We start from the raw sequence: 10,540 nt of genomic DNA on the forward strand, positions 1-10,540 counted from the left end.
GTATAAACTATTCTTGTATATAATTATCGTGTGATTATCATGAAGTTCAACGATCCTAAATAACGTACCTATAAAATTAAATCTTATAGAAGCTTCGATACCAAACTCTAGAGAGTTAGGACAGAACAATAGCTATATTTCTAAACAAGAAAAATCATTACATAAGCTCTTAAAACACACCAAATTCTTAACAATACTTGCATGTTCACTCCACTCTCTTACGCAAAAATTACTTGCACTACTTGCGCACACACTCACGCCATCACTCTGGCTAATGGTAAGGATAGCCACTTGCTCTCTTTCTTAGTACTTGTCCAGTCGAAAACCCACTTTGTTGCCATTCTTTGGTAATACGATCAACGGCAACGGAAACTGCAGGCACTTACAAACCCTACAAAGAGATTCCACCGCACAGTGAAACTGATTGTAACATGTCATCATCTCTTTGTTATTATCTTGGTCATTGTCAGATTCATCCTTAAATTACCATTTAAATTCCAAAGCTTGATCATGTCTCGAAACTAGAACTTGATCTCGAGCTATACTCTGCCACGAGTTTTGAAAACGAGGAAGACTTATTTTCTAGTAATTTAGTCGGAGAGTCATATTCCACAGCAAGCCCTGTGCGCACATGGGAAAATTTCTTGTCAAAATGAGTATGACTATAGGAGTTCAATCACTTGATAAGTTGTCTTTTTGAAACCACCAATTAAAAAGTTGTACTTACCATGATCTAGTAGCAGGACCATGTCGCTATCAACTACAGAAGTTATTCTATGCGCGATGGTAATAACAGTACAGTTCCAAAAATGTTGTGTTAGTGTTTGCTGGATAAGATTATCAGTTGCAGTGTCGACAGATGCGGTAGCTTCATCAAGCACCAAGTCTTTACTCTTCTTAAGAAGTACCCTCCCTAGACAAACTAGTTTCCTCTGGCCCATACTCCAATTCCCTCCATTCTCAGTAACTGCAGCATCAAGCTTTAATCCCTTCTTCAGCACTTCTTCTCCGAATTGGCATTTATCTAGAGCCTGCAAACAACAAGCCTGCTCTGTCATCCAGTACTAAATGAGAAAATCATCATACTGATCAACAGTAATAAAGTTACCTCCCAAATCTGTTCATCGGTGTACGCTTCCAGTGGATCTAAGTTGCTTCGCACGGTGCCCTCAAACATTACTGGATCCTGTGGAATTATACTTAATCTTGATCTCAAGTCGAGCAGTCCAATGGTGGAGATGTTAGTACCATCTATGAGAATCTGACCAGCAGATGGATCAACAATGCGGAACAGTGTCTGAATGAGAGTTGATTTACCACTTCCTGTTCTCCCAACTATCCCCGTCTTCTTTCCTCCCTGAAGTGTGCATGTAATACCCCTTAATACGAGAGGCATGTGCAGGGCATGCCGAACCTACACCAGATAGTTAACCTCATCATTTACAAAGTGCAAGGAAATTCGATTTTTGTCTGCAGTTGAGTTATTACCTGTAGATCACGAATAACAACTTCTCCATGTGCCGGCCAGTCGTGCATCGGAGTAGTTTCTTCTATAGAAAGAAGAGGCTCACTAGGGATGGATGAGTATTGCAATATTCTCTCAACTGATATAATTTGATTCTCGAGATTGCAAAGATGCCAAATAAGCGTTACTTGTAATATGTTTAAATTAAGGCCATATGTCACCGCTAAACCCGCAATACCAGGACCAATTACTCCCTGTGGTAGGGAAATCAAGAAGATCAATGAGAAGGCAAATGTAATGGATGAAAACAAGTCCAGGCGAAAGCATAGCCACTCCATTGCAGCAGCAGCATAAAATTTAGGTCGGGAATAAGCATCCGTCAACTTCAGGTTTGTGTCCATAAATCTTTGTTCTTGATTAAAACTCCTTATGGTTGTTGATCCCAATATAGTTTCTGCAAAATGTTGAATGACTGGAGCTTTGCAGACTCCAAATAGACGAGCTAGTTCTCGTGCACCAGATAAGTAATATTGCTGGCCAATGAGATTGCAACTTGTAAGTGTATGCCAAAACTTACAGTGTTATCAGGTATTTGATACAGGGTTAGCTCATAAAATGAACTCTTTATTTCGAGAAAATATGGAAGGTCGGCTTACCAAGTAACAAATGCATAATGCAATCACGGGGATAAAAACGATGAAGACCTGCCATGCAATTTGTGACATCACTGCAATAATCCCTATGAGTTGTATTACTGAAATGACAAAATATCCAATTTGATATGGAATGTTGATATCCGCTGCACTTTGATCTGTAGAAGCCTGAAGAAGACAGCATTGGTTACTTCAATAAGAAAAATAGCATGGATCTGAAGGGGTATAAAAGGAAAGTACAAAAATGACTGTCCATGTTTACTCACTCTGCTTAGTATCCTTCCACTTGGGGTGGAATCAAAAAATGACATGGGAGCTCCAAAAATGCAAAGATGCATTTTGTTGAAGAGCAGAGTCGCGGTCTTGTACCCAGCCGTTACAACAAGAGTGGTCCTCGCAAGAATGCAAAGGGAGCTTCCTACAGCCAACGCAACGTATACAAGGATGAGAGTTGAGTCTTTACCTGGAGATTCTACGTTTTTTGACATCGGGGTCGCCCAAGCCATCCAGTAATTGCTCCCGATTTGAAGGACCTCAAAAATAGCCTGCCCTAGCAGTATGAATGGTACAAGGGCTCCTGTTAGATTTTATGAATATTAAGTTCTGCCTTTCTCATTCATTCACCTTGATATTAATACAAGACCCAAAAATCCTAATAGAGTTTAAACCTACATTATTGGACTTAATCTAAAGACCCACATTATTGGACTTAATCTAAAGACTTACCCTTACGGTCTCAATATCCCAGACCATATCCATGGGTCTTAATACCCTCCCTCAAGACGGAGCATGGAGGTCACACATGCCCATCTTGGACATAAGAAACTGAAATTGAGCTTTCCCTAAAGATTTAGTAAAAATATCCGTCAATTGCACTGTTGTAGGAGTATACGAAGGCGTGATAATCTTCTGTATTATAGCATCTCTAACCAGATGACAGTCAACTTCAATATGCTTCGTTCGCTCATGAAAAACTGGATTCTGAGCAATATATAAAGCCGACTGACTATCACATAGAAGGTGCATTCCATGTGTATGATGAACTCCCAAATCACGCAGTAATTGTTTCAACCATTTTAATTCACACGTAGCTGCCGCCATAGAACGATATTCCGCTTCAGCCGATGAACGAGAAACAGTATGTTGCTTTTTAGTTTTCCATGACACCGGTGAATCTCCAAGAAGAAAAAACCATCCAGTCAATGAGCGTCTAGTTAAGGGACAACTCGCCAATCTGAGTCACACCAACCTTTTAAATTAAGACCACTATCAGAGCGCAACAGAATTCCCTGTCCAGGATTCTTCTTCAAATATCAAACCACACGAAGAGCTTCTTCCCAATGTGCTAGTCTTGGCCGTTGCATAAATTGAGACAAAATATGCACGGAATATGCCAGGTCCGGTCTAGTCACGGACAAGTAAATCAAACGACCAACTAGTCTTCTATACTTCTCCACATTTGTAAACCAATCTCCTTTGTCCAAAGAAAGACGATGATTTGTTTCCATTGGAAATTCTGCAGGTTTTGCACCTAATAAACCTGTTTCCATGATGATATCTAATGCATATTTTCTCTGACATATATAAAAACCTTGTTTACTCCGAGCCACCTCCAAACCCAGAAAATACTTCAGTTTTCCCAAGTCTTTCATCTTGAAACATTGTCCCAAATATATTTTGAACTGATGAAGCGCAACCAAATCATTGCCCGCAACAATCAAATCATCAACATAGACCAAAAAATTAAGCTGCATCTTTCCCTTGGTCATAGTAAAAAGAGAATAATCCGAATACGATTGTCGAAAACCATAACTCTTCAAAGCCGCAGACAATTTTGCAAACCAACACCGAGGAGCCTGTTTTAAACCATATAAAGATTTCTTCATCCTACACACCATATTAGACTTATCTTTAGAAAATCCGGGTGGTATCTTCATATACACTTCTTCCTCCAAATCTCCATGAAGAAATGCATTATGCACATCCATCTGATGCACTTCCCAGTTCTTAATCGCTGCAACAGCTAGAAAAGTCCGCACTGTCGTCATTTTCGCCACTGGTGCAAATGTCTCATTGTAATCCAACCCTTCAACTTGATGATTCCCAAAAATAACCAGTCTATCTTTGAGTTGCACCAACTGTCCCTTCTCATCATACTTTTCTGTATAAATCCTTTTACTGCCGAGTTCCTTCTTTCCCGGCAGTAATTCTTCTAATTCCCATGTTCCTTGTTCTTCCAAGGCTCGTATTTCTTCTGCCATTGCTTTGCGCCATCCTGGATGCTTCATAGCTTCTTTGAAGCTTGCAGGTGCAGACCCAGCAGTAATTGCTGCAAGAAATTTTCTATGAACTGCAGAAAATCTATCACAACTAACATAATATGTCAAAGGATACGGCGTACCTGAGGATGATGATTGTGGAGAATGAGTACAAGATGGACTATTTTCTCGTACGGTGTGCGTCACAAAACCTTTGAGTCGACTATACGGAATCTTCTGTCGCTTTCCTTTACCCATCTCACCCAAATTAGCTTCCTGCACCTCTTCATTTGAGACCACACGGTTCTCAGTAATATCTTTAGGGTTCTCAGTAATGTCTTCTGGGTTCTCAGTAATATATTATGGGTTCTCAGTAATGTCTCCTGGGTTCTCAGTAATATATTCTGGGTTCTCAGTAATGTAGTCTGAGTTCTCAGTAATGTCTTCAGGGTTCTCAGTAATGTATTTTGGGTTCTCAGTAATGTCTTCCGGGTTCTCAGTAACTATTTCAGCCTCTCTCTGCACCATTTCTTCTACTCCTATTTCTTCGTCATCACTCCAACACACATCATTCTTAGACCGAACTATCTCAGTTGGCTTATCAGGTACCCTGGATATGTAAGGAAACTGATGTTCATAAAACTCTACATCTCTTGAAACCAGAAATTTTCTTTTATCTAAATCATACACTTGCCACGCCTTTTTCCCAAAAGGATAACCAAGAAACACACATCTCCTACCTCGACTTGCGAACTTATCCCCTTTACTACTTTGATCATGCACATAACACAAGCAACCAAACACTCTCAACTGATTGTATGGGGCCGGTTTCCCAAATAAAACTTCATATGCAGTTTTGTTGTTTAGAATAGGTGTAGGCGTACGATTAATTAAGTACGCAGCCGTTAATGCACATTCTCCCCAAAAACGGATCGGTAAATTTGCTTGGAATCTTAAAGCTCTTGCCACGTTCATTATGTGTTGATGTTTTCTCTCAACTCTTCCATTCTGTTGAGGTGTTCCTACACATGACGTCTCAAAAACTATCCCATTAGTCTTAAGATATCCACGCAACGCATGAAATTCAGTTCCATTATCACTTCTAACAATTTTGATTTCTTTACCAAATTGACGTTTCACAAGAGCAACAAAGTTAAGAAATATTGTTTCAACCTCAGTTTTGCTTTGAATTAAATAAATCCACACACCTCTTGAAAAATCATCTACTATTGTCAGAAAATATTGAGCTCCAGAAGACGAATGCATCTTATAAGGGCCCCATAAATCTATATGAACCAAATCAAAACTACAACTGGATTTACTCAAACTACTAGCAAAGCTACTTCTACGATGTTTTGCACGCGGAAAAATATCACACGCATCATTATTCTTCTTCAATACTCTACCCACACCTGGTAACTGTTGTCACACTTTCTCTGATGGATGTCCCAATCGTCGATGCCACATCTCATACGTATCATTACTAACCGCAAGCACTTTAACTGGAGGCACACCACAGAAAATATATAGTCCACCTCGTCGCTCACACACTTCAGTCACCTTCCTCGTCAACCACTCCTGTATAAGACATAAATTGTTAGTACATTGGACATTGCATACTACCTCATCAATGAGCTGTGTAACTGAAATTAAGTTACAAGTTATCTGTGGCACATAAAGCACATTATCCAATCTCAAACCACCAGGAAGAACAACAGTTCCTATTTTCTCAGACTGGGCATGTTTTCCGTCTGGCAGTCCCACAGAGCATGCTCTAATATCTTTCACATTTATCATATCATCTCTTTTACACGTGACATGATTTGTAGCTCCTGTATCTATAATCCAGGATGTTTGATTTGTCTTACCTTGTAGCTGGGAACTGAATTTTCTTGAATTTAAATATTCAAGCACCTGCTGGACCTGACTTGCAGTCACGCCCGTCAATCCTGATCCATCTACTGAAGAACAAGTGCCAGAATGAGTTGACGCTGCTGCTGAGATGTTCAAATTATGCGCACGTACATTGCCCTGTCCTCTACCTCCTCTGCTGTTCTCTACAACTTTTCCTCTTTTTGATGATTTTGTATCATCCGCCATGTTTACTGGATTAGGGTTCTCGGGTTCTTGTTAATCAACTCTGGCTCTTGATGCCATGTTAGATTTTATGAATATTAAGTTCTGCCTTTCTCATTCATTCACCTTGAATATTAATACAAGACCCCAAAACCCTAATAGAGTTTAAACCTGCATTATTGGACTTAATCTAAAGACCCACATTATTGGACTTAATCTAAAGACTCACCCTTACGGTCTCAATATCCCATACCATATCCATGGGTCTTAATAGCTCCTCCATATGCAGTAGTAATTTACTTCCAATAAACCGAAAACCCAACTTTGCCTTTTTCCCTCTCTTCTTCTTGAACCAGGCGGCCTTGTGGCACTGATGTATCATCTCTTCTAGTGTCTTGCTCTTCTCTTATATCGTCTCTTTTATGCACATCCTTCAGAGAGCCATCTCCACCATCACTTATTTTCATTCCTAGCTCATACGAATCAAGAGTCGACATGGCATTTTCATGTGCACCAACCAGTTCCATAAAATCTATTCCTGAATTCAGAATATCTTCGTACTTCCCTGCTTGAGTAATCTTCCCGTTTTTCAAAACCTGACATTGGAAAGTGGAAACAGCTCAAACAAAGCAAGTTCAAAGAATCAAAATGACGAGAAAGAGATTAGAGAAAGAAAGAAAACAAGAATATACCAAAATGAGATCAGCAGACTTGATGGGTAACGTAAGTCACGGTTTTGGAATTCAAAAGCCGGAGTAGACATTCCTGTTGTGCAGACATTTGTTAGTGATACAAACAGCACGGATTAAAATCGCGAACTCGATGAAATTCTTTATAAACAAAATTCAGGTGTGTAGGTGCGGCTTACTCAGAGACACATGCACCCAATAACTAGAGTTGAAAGATGAATGAGTTACCTTAAATATATGAGATCCCGTGTGAGCATCCACAGCACTAAAAGGATCATCGAGCAAATAAGTATCGGCATCCTGGTATATCGCACGAGCAATTTGTATTCGTTGCTTTTGTCCACCACTCAAATTGATTCCCCTCTCCCCTATAACTGTCTGATCCCCGAAAGACAAAATTTCCAAGTCCTTTTTCAATGAACACGCTTCGAGGATGCTGGCATACATATTCCTGTCCATCTTCTTACCAAACAAAATGTTCTCCTCGATCGTTCCACCCTGTATCCATGGGGACTGAGCAACAAAAGCCGTTGTTCCACTAATCTTGATAGTACCAGATACCTTGGTTACCTCCCCTAAGATGCAGGAAAGCAAGCTAGATTTTCCTGAGCCGACATTACCACAAACAGCTACTTTCATACCGTGATTTACTCGAAAATTCAGATCTCTCAATATTAGAGTTAATGATGAGAGATCCCACGAGAAATTCCCGTTTTCTATCTCTACTGCAATATCTGAAGCACTTCTTGGAAGCTTCTCAACTATATCATATCCAAGGTCATCGAGACGGAGGAATGAGGCAATTCTTTCAAGTGAAACTTTAGTCTGAGCTATCATTGAAATTGTGTCAGGGAGAATATAGATAGGTTTTTGTAGTATCATGAAAGTTGCAAGCGCTGATAGGATCTTCCCCGACTCAAGTGGAATCCCCATAACCATGCACGCTCCGAAAGTGACTACGGACACAAATGTGGGCGCACCACAAAGGACGAAGGTGGTCATGGCTGATGTATACACGTACTTCCTCAACTATCCTTCTTCGCTCTTTCTGAGATCAATAATCTTAGACAAAAACTTCATTTCCCAGCCTTGGAGCTTGAGAATTCTCATGTTCCTCAGAATCTCTGATGTTGCCTTCATCCTTTTATCTTTTGACGCCATCAATTTTTCTTGGTAATTCTCCTGCATTCCACCCAAAGGAACATTTGCCAGCATCAGAATGACAGTAGCCACGAAAGCTGCAACTGAAGCTAACCCAAGGTTCTTGTACAAGATAATCAAGGCTAAGCCGACTTGAAGTGGAGCCAACCATAAATTATGCATATTCCAACTGAAATCCCCAATCCTCTCAGCATCCACGGTCATAAAATTAATGATCTGCCCGCTCGTGTGACTCTGTCTTGACTTGCTTGAAAGGGTCAGACCCTTCTGATAGATAATCCCAACCAGCACCTCCCGAACTCTTATCCCAGCCTGCTGCATCCTAAACAACCACTGCCTCAGTGCAAGGCACTCGACGAGCTTTACGATGAAGAATGCAGACACAAAAATATAACCCTCGTGATTGAATTTTCGATGGCCTTTGAGGTATTGGACAAAGGTATCAACAAGGTATGGGCCAACATAAGAAGCACATGTGTAAGTTAGAGCCAGCAAAGCTGTCCCTGCAACTTCTCGCCAAACAGAATAGATTAATGCCTTGACGAGTTGGAAGGTCTTTACTTCACTACCGGCAGAATAAGCTTGAAGCTTATTTTGAAAAATTGGGTAGACATCACCACTAACACTGTCAGCAATTCCTAGTTCAGGAACATCCTCGAGGTCTAACGTCTTCCTATTACCAACAGCAAGCAAAGGGCTCATCCAAGAGAAAGTAAGAAGACTTAAAAAACTTGCAGTAGAAAAAGGAGTTGCATTTTCACCATTTCTGTTCTTACTTGACTCATTACTGCTACTAGTATTGCCAATCAAAAGAGGCTCATTCAGGGTATCTTCTGCATCCTTGCTTCCCAAGACTCCAGCATAAAAGATGAATAAACCCACCACAGCAGATATAACATTCAAACCCCAGAATTGGGTAGGCAGTGTTGGACCTTTTCGATACGCACAGACAAGGTCGATAAGTAGAAAATAACAAGACATAAAAGAGTAGAAACCCCACCAAACCCTTAACAAGACTGGAAACTTCGTCCGCTCGTTTGAATGATGTAAGCAAGCAAAAATTGAACCCCAAGCAAGCACTCTGAGTAGTAAATCGAACTGAACCAGAATCTTTTCATCAAACGATGAACCATTTATATACCAAATAAGTTGATTGAAGATAGATATCATAACATTAACAAGTGATAAACTCAAACAAGATAATAATAAAAAAAGAGTTGCTGGTTTATAATACCAAAACCTGGTTTCCTTGGAGGAGCTGCTTTGTATAGGACTACTACCACTACTGCTAGCTTTAAGTTTCTTCGACACCCAATACATAAACAAGGCTAGAAACATAATGAAGTGTAAACACGTAGAAAACCCATGTAAAAACATGGGTTTAACCAACTTCATAATAAGAGATGAAGCGCACATCATGATGACGTGCACTTTTACTAAAACATGTAAATTTTTTCCTGGCTTTGTATTGTTAAGACAGGAGGGACTAGAAAAGATTTTACAAATGAAAAATGGAGTTGAATTTTCTGAATTTATAACATACAAAGTTTTCTACCATGCTTTTGAGTACCGTGGTGTGCAAGCACTTCGGATTCTAACGGGGAAACAACCAAGTAGAAAAGACAGAGAAAGGGATGGCCGCACTTTGGTGGTTTACTCTAGAGTCAGAGTCACTAAAAGACGGAAGACAGTGAAGAAAGTCAGAGTCGATCAGATTCATGGGCCTAATCTATTCTTTATGGAAGTTTGGGATGCACGTTTAATTATAGATTTTTGTTATAGGGAAACCTAATTTGTTTAGGAGAAAAGCTTTTTAAGGTGAGAGCTAATATACTAGAGATGTGTTTAGGGGGAAATATTTATTGAAATTGACCAAACTCATATCCAACTGAGTTTGACGACAGATTTTTCAGCAACTAAGCTTTTGTAGCTTCACTGTAATAACAACTAACAACGAAAAAAAGAATTTTGACGACAGATTCTTCTTTGTATTTTTTTTCATGTTTCTTGATGGCTTAATCAAAGAATTTATCTCATGTACTTCTAGCTCTTTCTACCCGTCCTATAGTAATTCTTGCAACTAAATAGTTGTTCTAATCCACGAAATGAAGTACTAAACTAACTCTTTTTCTGAATTTACTCTAATTTAATCCATCGTTGACGTATTAAGAGTGGTTTTGAAGAAAATTTTAGTTTTTGGAATTTTGTTCATATGTATGTGAACTTTTGTGTTTATGC

General features: G+C 39.6%; 1 pseudogene; it reads right to left on the reverse strand.

Moving 5' to 3' along the window:
- Positions 1 to 508: 508 nt before the first annotated feature.
- LOC113311880 lies at positions 509 to 9,487 on the reverse strand (annotated as a pseudogene).
- Between the last annotated feature and the right edge of the window lie 1,053 nt (positions 9,488 to 10,540).

The sequence above is a fragment of the Papaver somniferum genome, chromosome 9 (genome assembly GCF_003573695.1).
Source record: "Papaver somniferum cultivar HN1 chromosome 9, ASM357369v1, whole genome shotgun sequence".
Classification (NCBI taxonomy): Eukaryota; Viridiplantae; Streptophyta; class Magnoliopsida; order Ranunculales; family Papaveraceae; genus Papaver; species Papaver somniferum.